Source organism: Phoenix dactylifera, chromosome 5 (assembly GCF_051530095.1).
Source record: "Phoenix dactylifera cultivar Ajwa chromosome 5, Ajwa_hap1_PhDact_Kaust_v1.1, whole genome shotgun sequence".
In the NCBI taxonomy this organism is placed as follows: Eukaryota; Viridiplantae; Streptophyta; class Magnoliopsida; order Arecales; family Arecaceae; genus Phoenix; species Phoenix dactylifera.
This window is the reverse complement of record NC_143194.1, coordinates 3,301,089-3,321,963: the sequence shown is the minus strand read 5'-3', so window position 1 is coordinate 3,321,963 and position 20,875 is coordinate 3,301,089.

Genomic DNA, 20,875 nt, shown 5'->3' with positions numbered 1-20,875 from the left:
GTAATGTAAGTTCTGGATGCAATTCTCATTTTTTTCTTGCTTTTTGGCGCACTACTGAAGATTTGTTATTATTTTTTCTCGTCTCTCCTTTCCTGAAAAAAAGGGAGGTGCCAGGCTCCACCCACTTCATTAGAAGATTAAGTGAAAACAGAGGTTACAAGGGGTGATCTCTGTGGGAGAAGGTGTCACTGAGGAGCAATACAGAAGACTAATATTTTTTTTACATGTATACCCTCCAAAATATATAAAATTATATAAATATCCTCACAAAATTGCTATTTATATATATATCATCATAAAATACTTATTTTGCATGTATACCTTTTTTTTTTTTCTTTTTTGTATATGTACAGTATACCTATACCATCTAATACCATTAAAAAATAAACGATTTAAAATTGAAATAACTGAAATACCCTTACGGGTAGACTTGCAATATATATATATATATATATATATATATATATATATATATATATATATATATATATAGCAACTTTGCAAGAGTATTCATGTAATTATGCATATTTAGGAGGGTATACACTTAAAAAAATTCAATAAAAAATGATCAAAATTTAGTAAAAATAATTTATTAATAAAAATAGTAAGAAATATTAAATCATGTTAATATCAACTCTTATAGAATAAATCATGTTGCTTTACAAAATTCTCACCTCAAAAACAAACAACTACTCAATATTTACGAATCAATAAAAAATATTTTACTAATCTAAACATCTATAATTAATTTAATTCGATGTGTTTTAATATTTTAAAAATAATAAAGAATATATAGACGTCATAGATTTAATAATAATAATTATATCACAATTAAATGGAAAATGGTATTACCAAAATGTTCATCTAATATTCTAACTTGACCGAGTTAAGATATTAAAAAAGAAAATTGATAATGTGACTCGATTTTTAATTTTTTTTTATTTATCGCCAACTGAATCATAAAAAACTGGCAAATTTCAACTGAGTTTTAATTTCTTTTACTAGATTTTTGGAATATATATCCTTCTAAATATGAGAAATTATATGAATACCCTTACAAAGTTGCTATTTGCGTGTATACCCTTACAAATTTTTTTTGTATATCTACCCATAAGAGTATTTCAGTTATTTTAATTTTAAGCCGCTTATTTTTTAACAACATTAAATGGTATGGGTTTATATGCAAAAAAAAAATGAAAGATTTTTTTGTAAATAGTAATTTTGCGAGGATATTTGTATAATTTTATATATTTAGGAGAATATACATACAATAAAAATCTTAAGAGATCGCAACATACTTTGGATGAGCGCATTAACGAGAGAGAAAACAAGACTGCTGCAATATTCTGAGATGATAAGCCTCCATGAGAATAGAAGGAAGAGAGACTTCTTCAGCATAGCCATTGAATTGCTGGCTTTGTGGGAGAATATGCGAAGGTTTCTTTCTTGTCACAGTGGCCATGAAGGCATCAAAATTGATGCCGCAATGCTCTATATGCAGGAATTGCTTGAAAGAAGTCCCTGCACTACACAAAAAAAGAAAACTTCCGACTCTTATTTGCCGATGCTTATTCCAAGCGTCAGCAAAAAATTTTCTCCGTCAACATTTGCTGACGCTTTTTAAAAACGTCGGTCAATGATGACGCTTAAAAGCGTCGTCGAAGTTAATATGTAATTGACGACACTTTTAACGACACTTAAAGCGTCGTTAAAAGCGTCATCGGAATCCAAAAAACCACCTCATTTTAGTCCCACATCGGCGGATTTGAAAAAAAATAATTGTTTATATAGCCAAACCCAACCACTCCGCACGGATAGAATGAAGGTACCGATCGAGGAGGTTATTTGTATTGAATGGAGGAAAAGATGCAAACAGCAAATGATAATTTTCTTGGCAAAATGGTAATTCGCGATGCTTTAAAGCGTCGATAAAGAGCGACGCTTTAAAGCGTCAGGAATTAGCGATGCTTTAAAGCGTCGATAAAGAGTGACGCTTTAAAGCGTCGGGAATTAGCGACGCTTTTAGAAACGTCGGAAAATGTTTTTTCCACTGTAGCATAGGCGACGCTTTACCGACGCTTTGGAAAACGTCGGGATGGTTTCTACCGACGCTTAAAAGCGTCGCTAATAGCCAAAAAAAGCGTCGCTAATGTCCAAGTTTCTTGTAGTGCTGGAGGCCTGTTCATCTTGTGAAGAGGGAGAAAAATCCTTCAAAATATGTGCAAACTAGGGGCAGATGATCCATAGATCATCAATTAAGTCAGGACCAGTGTTGGGGGTGGAGGGGGCCATACCCTTTAGTCCCACACTGTTTGAGTAGCGAAAAAGATTGTGTTTATAAGGGGTCTCCATTTTTTTTTCCCTCACGAGGCGCCTTTTGAACAAAGCCATGAGGGGGGCTTGAAACCATCTCAAAGCGGACAATACCTCGCGCAGGAATACAACCTCTTTTCCTGCTTTAACAAATAGGGTGCTCCAAAGGTGCGTGGACCGTCCCACCATGACTCCGTACGAATCCTTACCACTAGGGAGGCTAGTGTTGAGGGTGGAGGAGGGTCATACCCTTTAGTCCCATATTGCTTGAGTGGTGAAAAGCATTATGCTTATAAGGGGTCTCCATTTTCTTTTTCCTCGCGAGGTATCTTTTGGACAAAGCCGTGAGGGGAGCTTGAAACCATCCCAAAGTAGACAATACCTCGCGCAGAGATACAACCCCTTTTTCTGCTCTAACAACCAGCATTACAAAGTGAACAACAGAAACCATAGATCCATCCTTGTCTGCCTAACAATTCTCCCATATTTAATCTATTCTTCAAGGCTAACCAGATGAAGATTCTGATTTTTTTTCTGTGGCAGGTAGCTTCCACATGGAAGGAGCCAAAGGGAGGACAATTTCCCCCCCCCCCCCGGTTCAAGGATTGTTAGTTATGGATATGGTTTTCACCAAATCAGTGCCTCATAATATATTAAGACTCATTTTTTGGCCTGCACTTCTGATGGAAGATTCTTTGCTCGTCCAAGTAGGCCTTTACAATCTAATCACATCATCTCTAGAGAGGTGGAAAAGACCTATTGTCATATCTTATTCTTTTCTCATTCCTTTTGTTTTTTTTTCTCTCTTGTTCAGAATCTCCCAAGTACCAAAATCCATTTAACCTATGATGTTTTGGATCTTGCTAGCAATTTGCTGAGGTGCTTCGCCTCTTTTTTCCACAAGCTGGCATAGAACTTGACTCCTGACTGATTGCCTGGGCAAATCAGTGAAACACTTTATTCCATCCCTGTTGTAATCCATCGTAACTCCAGCCTCCATCTCAAGTCGACTGGGGATGCCACAACCAAGCTACTGATCCCTGCCATCTGAAAGAGGCTATCACCTGGCAGCATTGGTAGAATTTAGAGTTCAAACCACCTGCATTTGATTTTGTTGGATATATATATACACACGTATTGTACGAAGAATTCGTTTTCAGCAAGCAAAAAAAAAAAAAAAAACCATCTGCATTTGAAAGCGTTGTTACACCAAGGACAAAAGATCCATCCCTTCCGTAAAACTTTAAAGAGTGGGAGTACTTCTTACTTGCCATCGACCAGAGGTGTTTGCAGCAGTGCCGAGGAGTTGAAAACTGCAATTATGTGGATATTTCATGAACATTAGAGGGCCTTAGTGCTGCTTAATTTCTTGAACAAGAAATTAGCTATTATGTTATAATGGATATATTGCGAGCTATTATTATGTTTATCCATCAAAACTTACATAATTGCATTATTATGTTATAATGGATTAGCTATCAAAAAAAATCATTACTGACTATGATAACAATTACAATGATCATGTTTGTTTAGTAAGATACTGACCTTCATATTTTATCCAAGCTGAGAATTTGGTTTGTTTAGTAAGATGTAAAGAAAATTTCGGCTCTCATTATCTGAAATTGATATGAACCGGCAATACTCATAAGGTATTTTTCAAACAACCTTATGACTTTCTTAAATAATTTTAAGTTAATAATTTCTGAAACCAGTGCAAATAATTGCTAATATTGGAATTTGGAGCCTCCTAGTCCTAGTCTCCTATAACATTTTTTTTTCCAGTAATACCTCGTCTCCTATAACTAGCGGTACGTATTCCATGGTGTTTAACTAAAGTACATATTCCGCTGGACTGCAACGAGAAGAAAAAGAAGAGACGAGATGCTGGAGAGATTTTTTTTTATTATGGGCATAAATAAAACACCTTGAGAGGTATTTTTGTGGAGATTTTTTTACATAATATCTTTTTAAATATTAAAGTTTGCATAAATATCCTCTCAAAATTGATGTATACCTTCGTAAAATACTTGTTTTGCTATTCTGTTTTTTTATTATTATTTTTGCATATGTACCCATACCATATTTATAACTAAAGGCCGTTAAAAAATTAACGGTTTTAAATTAAAATAACTAAAATATCCTTAACGGATAAATATGCAAAAAAAATTTTATAAAGCGATTATGATAGAGGATAAAAAAATAATTTCAAATTTTTATTTTATTTTTAATTAAAATAAATATGGCTTTTATTAACGGTGTCAGAAGAAACCTTATATATTAGGGATATTTAAAAAATAATATTTTACGAGAATATAGAAACAAATATAAATTTTTAGAGTATATTTATAGAAATTTAAATTTATAGAAGAATATTTATGTGAAAAAATATTATTTTTTTTTTGGGTATCGAGGGAATCGACCCAACCCCCGTAATAACCTCTCTGGGGCGCCTCCTCTTCTCTGGGCTCACTTTCTCCTCGCTAGGATCCAACAGAGTTTCTCCCAGATAAGCCCTTAATTAATAAGGGAAGGGAATTATCATGGAAAGGGTTGGGTTTAAGCAATGGCAACCCCTAAAAACGGATGGCAAATTCTTGGCCATCACAGGATTCCTCTAGGCCCATTTATATGAGGAATGGTGCAATCACACACACTTCCTGTTCATTAATGGGCTTGCTATCACCATTATTGTGTGACCTAAAATCTCATATTGGAACCATGGTATTGAAATCTTAAATTGCACTTTTCTTGGACATGATGCTAAAAGGAACAGAGTACGAAGCTTTTGGTTGATCTCTATAAATATTTTATCAACTTGTATCTCAAGATGTATTGATGAAAGATATTGAGCAGAAGGGTCAGATATGGGATGCCCAGTTTATCTTACACACACCATGATGTTGGCCAAAATGCAATCTTAATAGACTTAAAATTGGATACTGAAACCATATACTAAAATTGTATTAGTGAGTTTGCTCATGCACTGATGCAAACTCCCAGATTACTTTGTCAAGATCTTGCACTTTTTTGAGCAGTTAGCTCTTGACTACTTCCCAACCCGGACATGCAGTGACCAAAAAGCCATATATAATAGATTAGAGATCATAGAAATACATCGAATTCATATCTATGACCTGTCCTTGAATAATGATACGGCGTTGGATTCTGGTGTTTGTCCTGTAAAAGGAGCAGCCAATTTGGGACCGCGAAAAGGAAGTTTCAGAGCACCGCCCGCTAAATTTTAATTTTTTTTCGCCTTTTCCAGTAGTTCATTGTTTTTATATCATTTTATCTCCTATTTTTGCTGACCGTCGGATCAATCGGCCCGGCCAAATAATTGCACCCCGGAGTCGTACCTCGCCAGCACACTCAACGAGAAATCCATACCGTCGCTTCAACATCAGACGGACATAAGGCAGCAGAGCGATGTCAGACGCAGAGGCTCATCCTGTCAGCCGCCCAAATCTCAGCCCTTCACGTGGTGGACCCTCACGTACATCACCGACCAAAAGGCTTTTGCTGGACACGTGGCGATCTCCTAATGGATAAAACGGGGATAAATAGATGTTCCCGGTCCGAAAGGTGCCTTACCTGATCGGGGGAACAAATCATTGGAAGGCGGATTTAAACGAAAGAGGAGGAAAGAAAAAACGACGGTAACTAACGGCAGGGGACGAAGACGCCGTTAAGGTGCCCAGTCGGGGCCTGAGGGGAGGGGCGAGTCAGGTTACCTTCCCGAGGTAGCGGTAACTTTTTCTTTTTTTTTTCTCGTTTTTTTTTTTTTTACTCTCTCGCTTCGCTCCTGCGGGGCGGTTTAAAGGTCGGAAAACGACGGGTGATGGGACCGCGACCGGGGCCCTATCACCGAAGCCGTCAGACGCCGCCTTTAGATCGGCGATCTTTTGCGCGATCCTCGCCACGTTGACGACGTTCGCAACCGCGGCGCTGCACCATGATGGCCGCGGGCCCGCGGAAGCGCAGGAGCGGCTATATCCCATAACGCCCGCATAATTTTTTTATGCGAGCACAAATCAGATCTAGTACAAGCTTGTGGCTGTACGAACCTCACCCAAATTAGATCTGATCTAGGGCATGTTGCCTTTTAGTTGGAACGTGGATATTTTTCTCTAAGTGTAGATGTTTAAAAGTTATACTTGCCAAGGACTCGGAGCTGGTTCCAATTCACACTGATTGCGGACCTGATAAGGTCCCAACCTTATACTTACCTTGCTGGCTCCCTATCAGGGCTCGTTTGGTTCGCGGGAAGCATTTTCCTTCCTAGGAATATGATTCCTGGAAAACAAATTCCCAGGAAGAGGATGCCTAGGAAAGTACTTTTGGCATGTTTGGTTGACCATAGGAAAGTGACAAATTTCTAAGGTGCTTATGTTTGGTTGGCCATCCACTTTCCTAGGAAAGTTATATATAATTCCTATTATGCCCTTAATAAAAATTAGGTTTTTAATGCCTCTTTAATGCTTCTTTAATGCTGAAGGGACCTTTTGGGAAAAAGTAAAAATGGAGTGATTCCCGCCTCATGGGAAAGTAACTTTCCCATGTTTCTTATGGGAAAGACTTTTCCATGAAATGTGGGAATCACATTCCCATGGGAATACAACTTTCCCTTCTCTCTCCTTTGAAAACTCCAACCAAACAAGAGGCATCTCATTACTTTCCCGTTGACCACACTTTCCCCCCTTCTTTTCCCGCGAACCAAACGAGCCCTCAAGTTATTTGACCAATTTAATTCTTGAAGGAACCAGATTGGGTTTTACCGTTTTCATTGTATTTTTTACTTTCTTCTGACTTGGCAGGATGTATTCACATTAGAGCTATATAAATTATCATTTTCACCACAAAAAAAAAGAACAAGGTTGGGTTTAAAATGTCAAGAGCCGAAACTCCTACATTGTTGCCACAAAAAGGAAAAATAACGAAACAAGAAGAAAAAAAGAGGAAACCGAGAAAAAAAAAGAGTACAAACTATTTATATGATTTGGTCTACTAACCTACATTTATAAGCAGAGATAATGCAAAAGTTTTACTTAAAAAAAAAAAATGAAAGATTATAGAGTATAAGATTACCTCACAAACTCTAATCTCCAATACATTATCTCTATGGCACTTAATTGCTCTTTTTCCTAGGATTGCAAAGGATATATAAAATAGAGCAAATCGATTTAGACTCGAATTGGTATTCCTACAATAATCAAGTTGGACCAATATATAATGGTATCCTAAATCTATATAGACTTAAACTAATATCCTAAGTCAACCTTTTAGAACTAACATGAACTCGACCTTCTAAAATTTGTAAACTCGAGATATACTCAATAAATCTCCACCTTGGCATTTGAGAGTATACAACGAGCTCTCTCTATGAGTGTCTTATTCATCCGTTCTGCAACTCTATTCTATTATGGTGTTTCTCGTACAGCGCAATGTCTTATTATACCTTCATTCTTATAAAACTCATCAAATTTATCTGAATAGTATTCCGAGCTATTATTGGTTCTCAGTGTCTTAATCTTTTTTCTAGTATGCTTCTCAACCAAGGCTTTTTATTGTTTGAATTTGACAAACATTTCATTCTTGTATTTCAAAAAATACACCCAGACCTTTCTAATCATCAACAAATATTAGAAAATAATGATGTCCACTCATCGGTGTAACTGGAGAGAAATCTAGAGGTTAAAATGAATGTAATATAACGTACCCTTGAATTGTGAATATCGGTGCTAAACTTTGCCCTGCTCTGCTTGCCGAATGCACAATGTTCATAGAAGTCCAATTTCTCGATCTTCACACCATCAAGAAGGCCTCTTTTGGACAAAATTATCATCCCTCTCTCGCTTATATGCTCTAAATATATATGCCATAACTAAATAGCATCCATATTAGACAACCCTGATAATGAAGAAACCACTGCAGTAGCCATTATGATTTTACCCAGTAAGTGATATAAGCCATTAACCAATTTTTCTTTCAGCACTATAAGGGCTCTTAGAGACTTTAAGCAAATTATTTTCACCAGTATACTTATACCCTTGAGAATACATATTACCTAAGGAGATCAAGTTCTTTTTTAATTCTGGAGCATGCCAAGCTTCTAAGATCCTCATCGTATCATCGTACATCTCAATTTGAATTGTTCCAATACCAACAACTATAACGGATTTATTGTTTCCCAAAGGAACCTTTTCTTCCCTAGTTTGATATATAGAAAACCAATTTTTATTAGGAGTCATATGAAATAAACAAACAAAATAAAAAATCCGTTCCCTCCTAGAGCTACTAATTACTAACTAATAGAACCTTACTACCAGCATCATCAGAATTTTCTTGTGTCATGCTAGTGTTAGCTTTAGAGACAAGCTCTCTCTTTTCATCCTTTTCTTTTCTCTCTAGACAAAGCTTACTAATATGGTTGCTATGACAATGAAAACAACAAATGTTTCTATATTTTGATTTTGATCTAAACTTGTCTTTGCTGCTTGAGCCCCTTTTCTGCTTCTATCTCTAGCAATCAAGCTTTCTCCTTGATTCTCCTCATAACTCCGAAACATCTTTTTGTTCAACTCTTTAAATCATAAGGCATCTTTACGTTGCTAACTAAAAGAGATTCTATACCATACATATGGTATCAACGAAGTTCTCATAAGAGGGTGGTAGTGAGCATAATAGAATAAAGATTTGATATTCATCATCAATTGGAACACTAATATTTCTTAAATCCAAAAAAGTGACTATACCAAAAAAGTTGGCATCTTAATCTAGAAAATGCCAAAATTGTTTACGCTTGTTGCTGGAAATTGGACCCGGGGGCAATCTTCGGTCGAGGAGAGGGAGCGGGAGGTGGTTACTCACGGCGGGGCGGTGGTCCGTCGACGGGCGGCGTCCTCCGTCTGGGGCGATCGGCGAGAAGGAGCGGCTGATTCCCGCGGCTGGGCGACGATCCGACAGTGGGCGGCGTCCTCCGTCTGGGTGCCTGCACACGAGCCGGTGGCCGGGTCTTCCGGCGCCGGCCCTCCGACGCTCAAGTCAGGGAGGGGGCAAATCGTGTAGAGTAGAGGTAAACAGTGCCCGTCCCCAGTATCGATTTTCCAACCCCCTTTTATAGACCGGGGGTCGGTTTACCTGCGATGTAACGGGGCGAAGCCGTAGTACGGCTCGGCATGTCGTTCAGGTCGGCGCTTGGTCAGGCGAATAATTGCACTGATGTCGGCGATGAGGGCGTTGTACAACCCGAACTAGCACGCTACCAGGCGAATTTATTGCATCAGTGTCGGAGGTATGGCCGAGATCAGAGACTTATCACAGTTGACTAGACCCTGCTGGGCTTATTTGCCGTGGAGAGCTGGGAGTCCGTAGATGACAGGAGTCACGTGCATTAATTGTTGAGTGAGCCGGAGATCCACATTTATTGTGGAGTAAGCCGGAGATCCGCATTTATTGTGGAGTAAGCCGGAGATCCGCATTCATTGTGGAGTAAGCCGGAGATCCATATTTATTGTGGAGTAAGCTGGAGATCCATATTTATTGTGGAGTGTGCCGGAGGATCACAGCGGTCATGTGCCATAAATGCCGGAGGGGCGCCATAGTACGGTCTCTGGCCGGACCTCGGAGACGTATAGCCGTAGTAGGTAGCTGACAAAAGTAGGCCTCGGGCATTGGGGTTTCTCTTAGGTCGGAGATTCCGAGTTCGGGTGCCGACTTCGGCCTTCCAGGGTCGACGATTGTGCGGCTTCTTTGGGGCATTCGTGTCATTTGGGGGAAAAACCTTATTCCCCCAACACTACCCCCCGACTTCCGAGTTCGAGCGGCTTGTGGGCTCGGACGTAGGAAGTAAAGTCCATCGTTAAAGTTGGGGGGCGAACTTCGTCCGCACCCTCATGTTTCTTGGAATTTTCGTGGCAGGACCTGCGCCCTTGGGCGTTTCGAGGTTACTTTGTTCGGCGAATTAATGATGGGGTCCATATCCCTACGTCTTTCGAGGCGACTATAGCGGGGGCGGTGTCTCTTGGATTACCGAGGTTGGTTTGTGAGGCGGACCCAGGATGAGGGTCCTCGGGTTCGACGAGGCGGTGCCTCGGCCCCACAATCGAGAGTTCCCGCTCATCAATGAGCGTGCCATTTTGGGTTTCAAAACGGACACGCGGCATGACCAGGGGTCGGACGCTTCCGATTTCGTGTTACCGGGTCATAATTTCGGGGGAGTGGAGGCCACACCGGGGCTCCACGTGTCCCAGATTTTATTAAACGAGGGGAGCGGGGGTGCCGTCCGCTCATTCTTCGAGGCGATGGGATTCTGTGGACCCATAATGAGGTCCCGAGATCCGATGGGACAACACTTTGATTTCGTATTCGATTTATTGATCCGGAGTGGATGCAGTGCCTCGGCCTCAGAGGTCGCCACGTGGCGCAGCCCGATCGGGGGATGGGAACCGACCCCATCGATCCGGGCCGTCAGGGGGGTCTATATAAACCCCACGAGTCTGCCCTAAAGGTCTTGTTTGGCTTCCCCTCATTTTCGTCGTCTTTTTTTTCCCTTGTTTTCTCCCTCAACCGAATTTTGCCGGCGGTGCCCGGAGCAATTTCTGGCAATGTCCAGTAGGTTTTCTTCCTGTTTTCACTAGAGTTTCCTCTTTTCTTCTCCTTGCCAACTTCCATTTTCTGCTCTTAATTTTTACTCCATTCTTCTGTGAGAATGAGTCTCGGTCCCGAAGAAGTTGGGTCGAATATGTCAGAGGAGGAACTGGAGACAATCCGCTCCCGTTTCTTCTTCCAGCCCGGGTTTCGTCTTGAAACCGCAGGGCCGGGGGACAGGGTGACGCAGCCGCCCGATAAGGTTTTTCCCCCAAATGACACGAATGCCCCAAAGAAGCCGCACAATCGTCGACCCTGGAAGGCCGAAGTCGGCACCCGAACTCGGAATCTCCGACCTAAGAGAAACCCCAATGCCCGAGGCCTACTTTTGTCAGCTACCTACTACGGCTATACGTCTCCGAGGTCCGGCCAGAGACCGTACTATGGCGCCTCTCTGACATTTATGGCGCATGACCGCTGTGATCCTCCGGCACACTCCACAATAAATATGGATCTCCAGCTTACTCCACAATAAATATGGATCTCCGGCTTACTCCACAATGAATGCGGATCTCCGGCTTACTCCACAATAAATGCGGATCTCCGGTTTACTCCACAATAAATGTGGATCTCCGGCTCACTCAACAATTAATGCACGTGACTCCTGTCATCTACGGACTCCCAGCTCTCCACGGCAAATAAGCCCAGCAGGGTCTAGTCAACTGTGATAAGTCTCTGATCTCGGCCATACCTCCGACACTGATGCAATAAATTCGCCTGGTAGCGTGCTAGTTCGGGTTGTACAACGCCCTCATCGCCGACATCAGTGCAATTATTCGCCTGACCAAGCGCCGACCTGAACGACATGCCGAGCCGTACTACGGCTTCGCCCCGTTACATCGCAGGTAAACCGACCCCCGGTCTATAAAAGGGGGTTGGAAAATCGATACTGGGGACGGGCACTGTTTACCTCTACTCTACACGATTTGCCCCCTCCCTGACTTGAGCGTCGGAGGGCCGGCGCCGGAAGACCCGGCCACCGGCTCGTGTGCGGGCACCCAGACGGAGGACGCCGCCCACTGTCGGATCGTCGCCCAGCCGCGGGAATCAGCCGCTCCTTCTCGCCGATCGCCCCAGACGGAGGACGCCGCCCGTCGACGGACCACCGCCCCGCCGTGAGTAACCACCTCCCGCTCCCTCTCCTCGACCGAAGATTGCCCCCGGGTCCAATTTCCAGCAACAACGCTATTGAAATTCTGGATTTCGAATTTTGCGGTCGTCATTGCAAAACTCCAATAAAAAAGATCAAGGCCCCGATAGCACTTGTTGCGATAGAAAGAAAAAATAACAAAACAAGAAGAAAAAAGAAAAAAGAACAAGAGTACACAATATTTATGTTGTTTGATTTATTGATCTATGTTCATTGGTAGAGACAATGCAAAAGCTTCACTCTAAAAAAAAAAGAGATTATAGAGTACAAGATTATTTTCCAAACTCTAATCTCCAATACATCCTGTTGAGGTCAAGGTGAGGTTGGGCTCCGGCCCGCGCGTCCAACGCTACGGAGGGATTTTCCGCCTTTTAACCTCACCATCGATGAGGTCAAAGGAGGTCAGGCTTCAGCCCGCGCGTCCAGCGCTATGAGGGGATTTTCCGTCCTCTGATCTCACCATTGATGAGGTCAAGAGAGATCGGCCTCCGGCCCGCATGTCCAGCGCTACGTACGGAGGATTCTACCGCCCTCCGACCTCATCCCCACCGGTCTTAGACAGCGGAGGCGACTTCTTTTCCTCAGAGGTATTTTCCATTTTGGGGAAGTGCGTACGTATCGTGCAATGCGTGTCGTGGGCAGCTTATTCCCCTCACAACTTTGTCCTTTTTAAAAGGATCCTCTGAAGAGAAAGGGGTTGCCCCCCTCCATTTTAAGGAATAAACCTCTCCACTATCTAATCGATGTGGAACTAAGTTCGAAACTCCTTATTCTTACAACATAGCCCCCCCTTTCTTGATGCTAGAGGAAGGGCTTTATATAGATTCCTCCAATGAATAGGATCGATGAGACCAAGCCGTGCCTATTCGCACAATCACAAGTCAACTTTTTAGAATTATAATTAGTGTCCTATAATTTGTGTCCTAAGTTGATATGGACTTGAACCAATATTATAAGTTAACTTTTTAGAATTATTATGGACTCAACCTGCTAAAACTTATAAAGACATACCCAACGTACATAAATCAATCCATACTGCAAAATGTACCCAAACTAGCCTAAACCTGGCCGGACCCTTTGCGCGTACCGATATCTGTCGAGTAATTATGATAGTATTGTTGCCAAAACCTCTGTGCCACCCCCTCATATTTTTGCACTAGCAATTCACCGTACATGGCAACTGCAAAGAGTGAGAGTGACCACCCAACTTTAGTTTTCTAGGTACCTCCTCTTGCCCTCTAAGAAAAGAAATTATATCCCACACTGCTGCATGCACTAAGTAGCCAAGCATGTAGTCAATTACAGCCACTCGTTTCTATAAAATTCATTCATTAAATGTTCATCTTATTGCACCACCGTAGAAATGAGTAGCTATAGTTACCTACATGCACAACTACATGGTGCATACAGTGTAGAGTATGTTTCCTGCTTCGAGAAAGAGAAAGGAGGAGGGCGGCGGCGGATCTCTCCCAATTCAACACTCGTTGAGCAACAACTATCTTGTGTGAGATGAAGCGGGTCAGGTGCAAGACGGAACGAGTGGGGGAAGTGGAGACTAAATTAATCAAAGCTACAATAATCTCAATGAATGATTAAGAGTGGCATGAATCAAGATTTCGACTTCTCGTAACCAATATAAAAGATGAGAGAATTTACGAAAAATTAAAAGCTTTTACTGATCCCAAACAATATTTCAAGGTCAATACATTAAAATCCTTGCCAGCATGATAAATTGAAGATAATAATAATCTCTTTCAAAATTTATTGTTATAAAATTATATAAAAATAAAAGAGTGATTGAAAGATGCTACTTGATAATCGATGCATAATATTGACTGAGATAATAGAAATGAGATTGTTATACATTGCTCAAGGAAGTTTGATCATCACCAATACAAACCAAAATCTTGTGCATGATGAAAGTTTTGAGTCGAGAGGGTGAATTTTTCTGCACCTTCATAGAAATTTTCATGCAAGTATTTACACAGAACGACAACATAATTGAGAATTATTCGTTTAAAAGAGAAAGGCGCAAATGAATGCATCTTGACCGTTATATTAGCTCAGGGGAAGACCAATGGAGCACTACAGGAGGCTAAATTGCTAGGGTGGAGTGGACTTTAACCAGTGATGAGCTGACTTCATTCCCACTCAACGACTCAAGTTGGCGGATTTATAATAAAATTATGAGAAGGGAATCGTTTCATCATGCCAACTTAGAGGCATATTCTCTCCTTTAGCGTCGAGTTCGCTTTACGAACTCCATGCAGACAAAAAAAATTTCAATTCGTTGTTTTCTAGCGTTATAAAATTGCATGGAGTAACGAAAGCATATGGGATATTTTTTGAAGCTGCTGTGTCCAATATAATAACGTCGTTGTCAACTTCATAAATAAAACGTTCTTAAACTAACGACTGCTGTTGCAGTCTGGTTCGGTAAGTCAATAGCTTATGGTGGGGAGGTAATTGGACTGAAAATTAGCTACAGTGTTCTCTGAAACCTGTAGCCTGATAGCCCTGCAGACTGAAGGATTAAACTTCTAGATCTAGAAGGATTGATGGACTTATTATAAACTATTTTGGTCATTACAAGAAGAAATAGACAAAGTTCGAGGGCCAGTTTCACTGTGTCAAATTTTCGCATATTCTAATTTGCCCATATAATGTCTTATTTTTTTTAAAAAAAGTAATTTTTCAGACTCCACGATATGACATCCATGTCTAAAAATTTCACGCATCTAACAATCAAGATTAAATTCTATCATTTAAGTCTTAAAAGAAATCTGATCGAAACAAATATTTTTTTTTGGTATAGACTTTATTGAATATATCTCCCAATTCAAAATGAATTAGATAATATGGCCACGGACAAAATTAATGTAAAAGTCGAGATCTGCTTTTTGTAAATTTTAGCTTCTTTTATAATCACTTTTACCAGATATGCCTATTTCAAAAAAATGGTAATTATTTTTCACCAAAGAAGAATATGGCCAAATTATATAAGACAAATTCCACAAGTATAAATAGAGATTTGTAACTCAATTTTAAGAGTAAAAGAAAAAATAAACCTAAACTTCACTCTTGTTAACTTTCTTATTTTCTAATTTTTTTAAAAAAAAAGTTTTAAGTTGAGTGAGCTGAATTTTTTTTCCCCTCTTTAGATTATAAAAGGCCGCATATTTTTCAAACCATGCCTAGACTTTATTACAATTGGCTGAACTGGATTAATTTTTATTTATTTAAAACATTATTTTGTTATTTGAGTTTAAAATCTTAATTTATGGAAAAACATAACAATGCCAATCAAACTTAAGATTCAAGGAGGCCTCAATCCATCTATAAATCCCCACAACTAATTTCTACTATCCATTGCACAGAACTCTCTATTCACCAACAATTCGGAGTGTCATGCAACTACATGTGGATCCAACCAAGCTCAAGCCCCAAGGTTACAGCGAGATGGGTTCAGAGTCCCCACATTAAACTTGGTACTAGAATTGGCTGTGCTTCAAGTTGCCTAAAATTACTAGGAACCAAGATTTTGACCGAGCTCAAATTGAGCTCGGCTGTCCGAATACCCAGGTATCATGTGCATTTGATCACTGGGAGACAAATACTTTTTTTTCAGAATTGGGGAGGTGGTTGCCCACCCATTCATTAAGACAGTGAATAAATAAAAAGATGCACATAAACATCATTATCTGAAAACTTCTTTAGCTGTTTGATAGCAAAAGCACATAGTACGAGGCACATGCCAATGTTATGTGATGGAAATCCACTGAAACTATCCTCCTTATTTATGATAGTCATTTCACAAACATGCTTGGGAGAACGACGAAATGGCTGAATTTGACAATCATTTGTGTCCATCATTTATGCTAAGCTCTTGTAAGCATGCCAATCACTTGCAAGCCCCACATATAAACCATTAGTTGGTGACATGATCTTATCATGGGAATTAACATGACGAGATGGTGGTGGGGCTTCATGAAATTTTCTAATTAACACTTCATAGTGGTGGTACCTGCAGTGTATGATTACTCCATGTTAGGTTTCAGCACTTCCATTTTTTTTGGTTAGTACCACAATCCAGTCTTTCATCAAAAAAAACCTATCCAGAAGATATTTTTTAAATTTTTTTGATTTTGTATAAGATCTATCCAGCAAATAATCTATATATGGCCAAAGACACGCTCGCACGAATCTTCACATACTTTCCATATTTAAGCTTCAGCATTTTTACTGAGCTAAAGATTCAAATTCATTTAAATTCAATTATAAATACTACAATCAACTTCCGTGTTACAGTATCCTCTAATTCACATAGACAATAAGCCGAATTCGCCCTGATACTACTTATATCATAACTTTGAATTGCACACAAAAAACTATATATGTACTTAAAACTTATCAAACGAATGATCGATGTGGAACTAAATACATGTTTCTTCGTAGTGCCACTATTGCTCGTAAAAAAAACTAATAACAACGGTTGGTTGTTATGGCATGGATTTTTGGCAAAAATATGTTATAATGTTATAGAAGATGTCACACCTTTAAATAAAACAATATTACTTTTCTAAATTGAATCTATTATATCCATTTTTCCTTGGAAGAGAATTTGTATCATCATATAACTAAAATCCTCATTACATATTAAAGAAATACTATAAATTTATTAATTTAAAATTAAAAAATATTTTTAATTTTGTATAAGAAATTTTGTTACCTTGTGGCATGGACTCTGTCACCCAGTTCCACCGGCTTACTTGGTGCCTGAATCGGGGCAGCCTGGCCCACCAAAATAATTCATTTCACATGGGCCCCATCGTACGCAGCACTACTGTGGAGCCGACACGTCAGCGCCATCCGCGGATCAGAGACAAAACCCGTACAATTCGGACGCAGCCCACCTGAGGCGGTGGGGACCCACATCTAGACTCGAACAAATCCTCTCCGCTCGTAGGCCCGCGTCCCCACTTCTCAACCATCCGATCTGTGGACCCACCTCGCCTTTCCGCAGTATATATTTAAAAATCGGCGGGGAAACGGCGATAAATAAACGACGCGCGCATAGAAATTTCCATGCGGCGACCGATTTTTATGGCCCCTCCCCTGTGTCATAGGCCTCCTCGAGTATAACTAATTTCCATTTAAAACAGAAAAAAAGGGATAATTTATATTTAATCAAATCATTATAGATAAAATCAAAGCTACCACAACTATTTTTGGTTGAAAAATCATTAGATAAAAAACAGTGATGAAGCTTCGATCCCCTGCTAATTATGGCTCTATTTCGGATTCAAAACTAAGCTATTATATGTTTAGCCAAAAATTAGAAATAACCCCATCAATAAGTATTCAAAAATGGATATAAATAAGAAGTATTCCCTTTTTTTTTGTGGTTAAAACTACTTGTATCAAGAATAGCTATATCTTTTCGGGATAAATTAAGCATAGCTATTAGCAAACTAGAAAAATTCATTGTTAGTGGTTTCTGCTGTAATATCCTTATTTATCAATTTATTTTATATTTTATAGGTAATATTTTTTGCGAAACAATTTTAAAATAATCATTCTAATAGATATAACTATTTTTTTTCTTTTATTTTTACCTAAAACTGCAACCAATAGTAAAATCCCTTTTTTTACCGTGGATGGCTCATACACTTCTAATATAGATGGATCTAAAAAAGTCAAAAAATAATAAATTTTTGAGTATTATGATCGGCAATACGTAATTTATAGCTCTATTAATCTCTCTATAAACATACTGGGTTTAAAAAACGTTATTGTTACTAATCATGGCCCGAACCCAATATTTCAAGCGTATAATTATTTCCAAAGCTGCATTCTAATAACCACAGTTATTTCCATCATTTTCTTCTTTAATTTTCAAACCAAACGAAAGCATTGCCAAGGCAAAGACAGCATAACTACTTTTATGCGGGGTCCCTGGCTGGGATTTGCATCGCCTTGGTTTGATAGGTTGAAAAGTCCGGTGGATGGGATAGAATCCAGATCCATTAATGAAGGAAGAAGAAAAAGGATGGTGAAAACTAAAAGAATTGAAAGAAAAGGAATAGTTTAAAAGAAAAGAGAGAAAGAAGGAAAGAAAAAAAAGAAAAAAAAAAAGGAAAGGATAGGAGAGGGAGGGTATTAATATTTATTACCCGTTGGGGAGGAGGCCGAGAGGCTGTCAACCTGAAAAGGACTCGTACCGTGGGCTTTGCGCCCTCATCGATCCAAGCAGCCAGCGATCTGCGTTTCGTGAGCTCTCGCTGATGCATGCAAAAAGATAAAGAGAAATGCTATCGATATGATCACCTTCCTTCCCCCTGCCTCAATTATGGATTCGTGTCAGAACTCGACGGGTATGACGTCACGTAAAGCCAGAGTTTTGCCAGGGTCACTTTTATCTCTACATGGGAGATTTCTTCTTCTTTTTTTTTCCTCTCTTGCCTCCCATTTTTAACCTTTCTTTTCTTTTCCTTTTGTGTCTCCTTAATTACCCTATCAAGAACTTGCTGCTGGATTTTACTGTGTTCAGAAACGAGTTTTAGAGGAGATGCCAAGGGGAACGTTTTCTGCATACTTTGTCCGGGGAAGAAAATTTATGGAGGGGGGTCCAAGGGATAACAAATGCCACCACCATTGCTCAAAAATATCTTGACAATCTTGAAAAATGAAGGATCTTTTCAAATCAAATATATTTTTTTTGAGGAACCAACAAAACTGTGAATTAGATAGCAATTTATGTAGCCAGTCATACCGGTAGCACCTTATGGATTGAAGATGAAAAGTTGTCTTTGGCACTCCGAGGTATTTTATTTTCTGATTTTATTGAATGCATCCGTACTCGTCAGATATAATTTATCCAGTTTAGTAAAAACAAAAAAAAAAATTATGGACCCTTAGTTCGTGGGGAGAGCAGGAAGGAGAAATATGGCCAATGAAAAATAAAAAAATATTTATATTTGATAGGAGTTTTTTTATAAAAAGAGATAAAAAATGTTTTTTTTAAAAATAAGAGTTTTATATTACATAAAAAAATTATATGGGATATCAAAAAAAATTAATTTTTATTTCTGAAAATTAGGATAATTATTTTTTTAAGAAAACGCTTAAGCTTTTTGATAGAGTAGAATAAAATCTTTCTTTTTATTAAAAATATAATGGATATATTTTTTATAATTTTTCTGAAAAAAATAGATGAGTAATTGGAAATCGGAATGCACTATTATTCTATGTCAACAAAATATGAAAAAACACCGTTCCCAAACATCAGCTTTCTATATGAACTAAACTAGCCCAAATCTTGAGAAGAAAAGAGTAGTAGGAGGAAAATATACTTCATAAACCAAACTATCGGAGAATCAGGAAGTTTGAACTTGATCTGCTTCATTTGAGACAAGCTTGTCCTAACCTAAAACATTGGGACAAGGTTAGCAATTATGTTCGAGGTTAATTTCATTTATATTTACATTTTTGAGCTAGTTCGTAAACCATGCGCCTGTATAGATTCTACATATTTTTTAATTTAAAAATTTAAATATATCCGAATCAACCTAAATAGATTCATGCTACATATTTCCTAGTTCATATATTTGATGGACGATATCAGTATGGCACCATTTATTATAACTCAAAATCTCACCTAAAAAACGAACAAGAATTATATCAGTTCTAAACTCTTGGAACGGCTTTGTAGGTTGAACCATTAGCGAGATATATTGAAATTGGTAACCAAACCTAGCCTATTAAAATTCAAGTTTATAACAAAGATCAGGATAAATATATTTGGTTGGTAAACAAGCTAACCAACCAAGCTAGGACGAACATCTTGAATAATTGAGCTTAGCCGTTTATGAAATATTAGACATCTTTGAGAATCAGTAGTAGCTTTTGAAATTGCCGCAACTTAATGTTTAAATCAGCATTCATGGCGATGCTGCAATAGCTTTATTAATGCATCATAAAATCTTTTTATTGCATTAATTCGATGAGCGTTGTATAGATAGAGGGAAAGAGGAGGAGGAGGAGGAAGTCCACAATTGAATCACTCGAGAGACTACGGAAGTCATTTAAGAGAGCATGATTTAGACAAAGATCAAGAAGCAAAATTCATGACTTTATATGTTATCCCATTATAATGAACGTTAGATAATAAAAAAATATTTAAGTTATAAACTATTCATTAGCTAAAATAGTATATTTGAATATCAAATATTTCCTTCAATTCCAAAACATCTACAAACATTTTTATATTTTGCTCCAGTTTGTTATACCTCCTTAAAATAATTTATAACAATCGACTGACAGATATTATTTTGTTCCTAAGAAATGTGATTAAATGACTGATGGGGCAAAATATCGCAGTAATTACTTGTGTGATACTGGTAAATAATGATTGAGAAGTGGTTCGGTTTTGGAGATATTGCAATTATTAGAACCTTGCAAAGAGTAATCATGGAGAAGTCTTTGAAGTTAGGTTTTATAGATTAAAAAAATTTGTATGCATACAACTATTTTAGGTCACATTCTCCTTTCTTCTTGCCCCCTCATCTTTTATGTTGCCAGGTTGTGAATATTGCGGCCAAGAACCACTTGAAAGTGGGCCACTTCAAATTCTAAACTTTATCTTATCAGCTAAAATTTAATTAATTTATTCATGAAATTCTCATCATATATTAATGATCGGCTTAGAAATATAATGAGTAGGTTCGTTACATTTTGACTTGTTCGAGTGTTCAAAATATCACACCT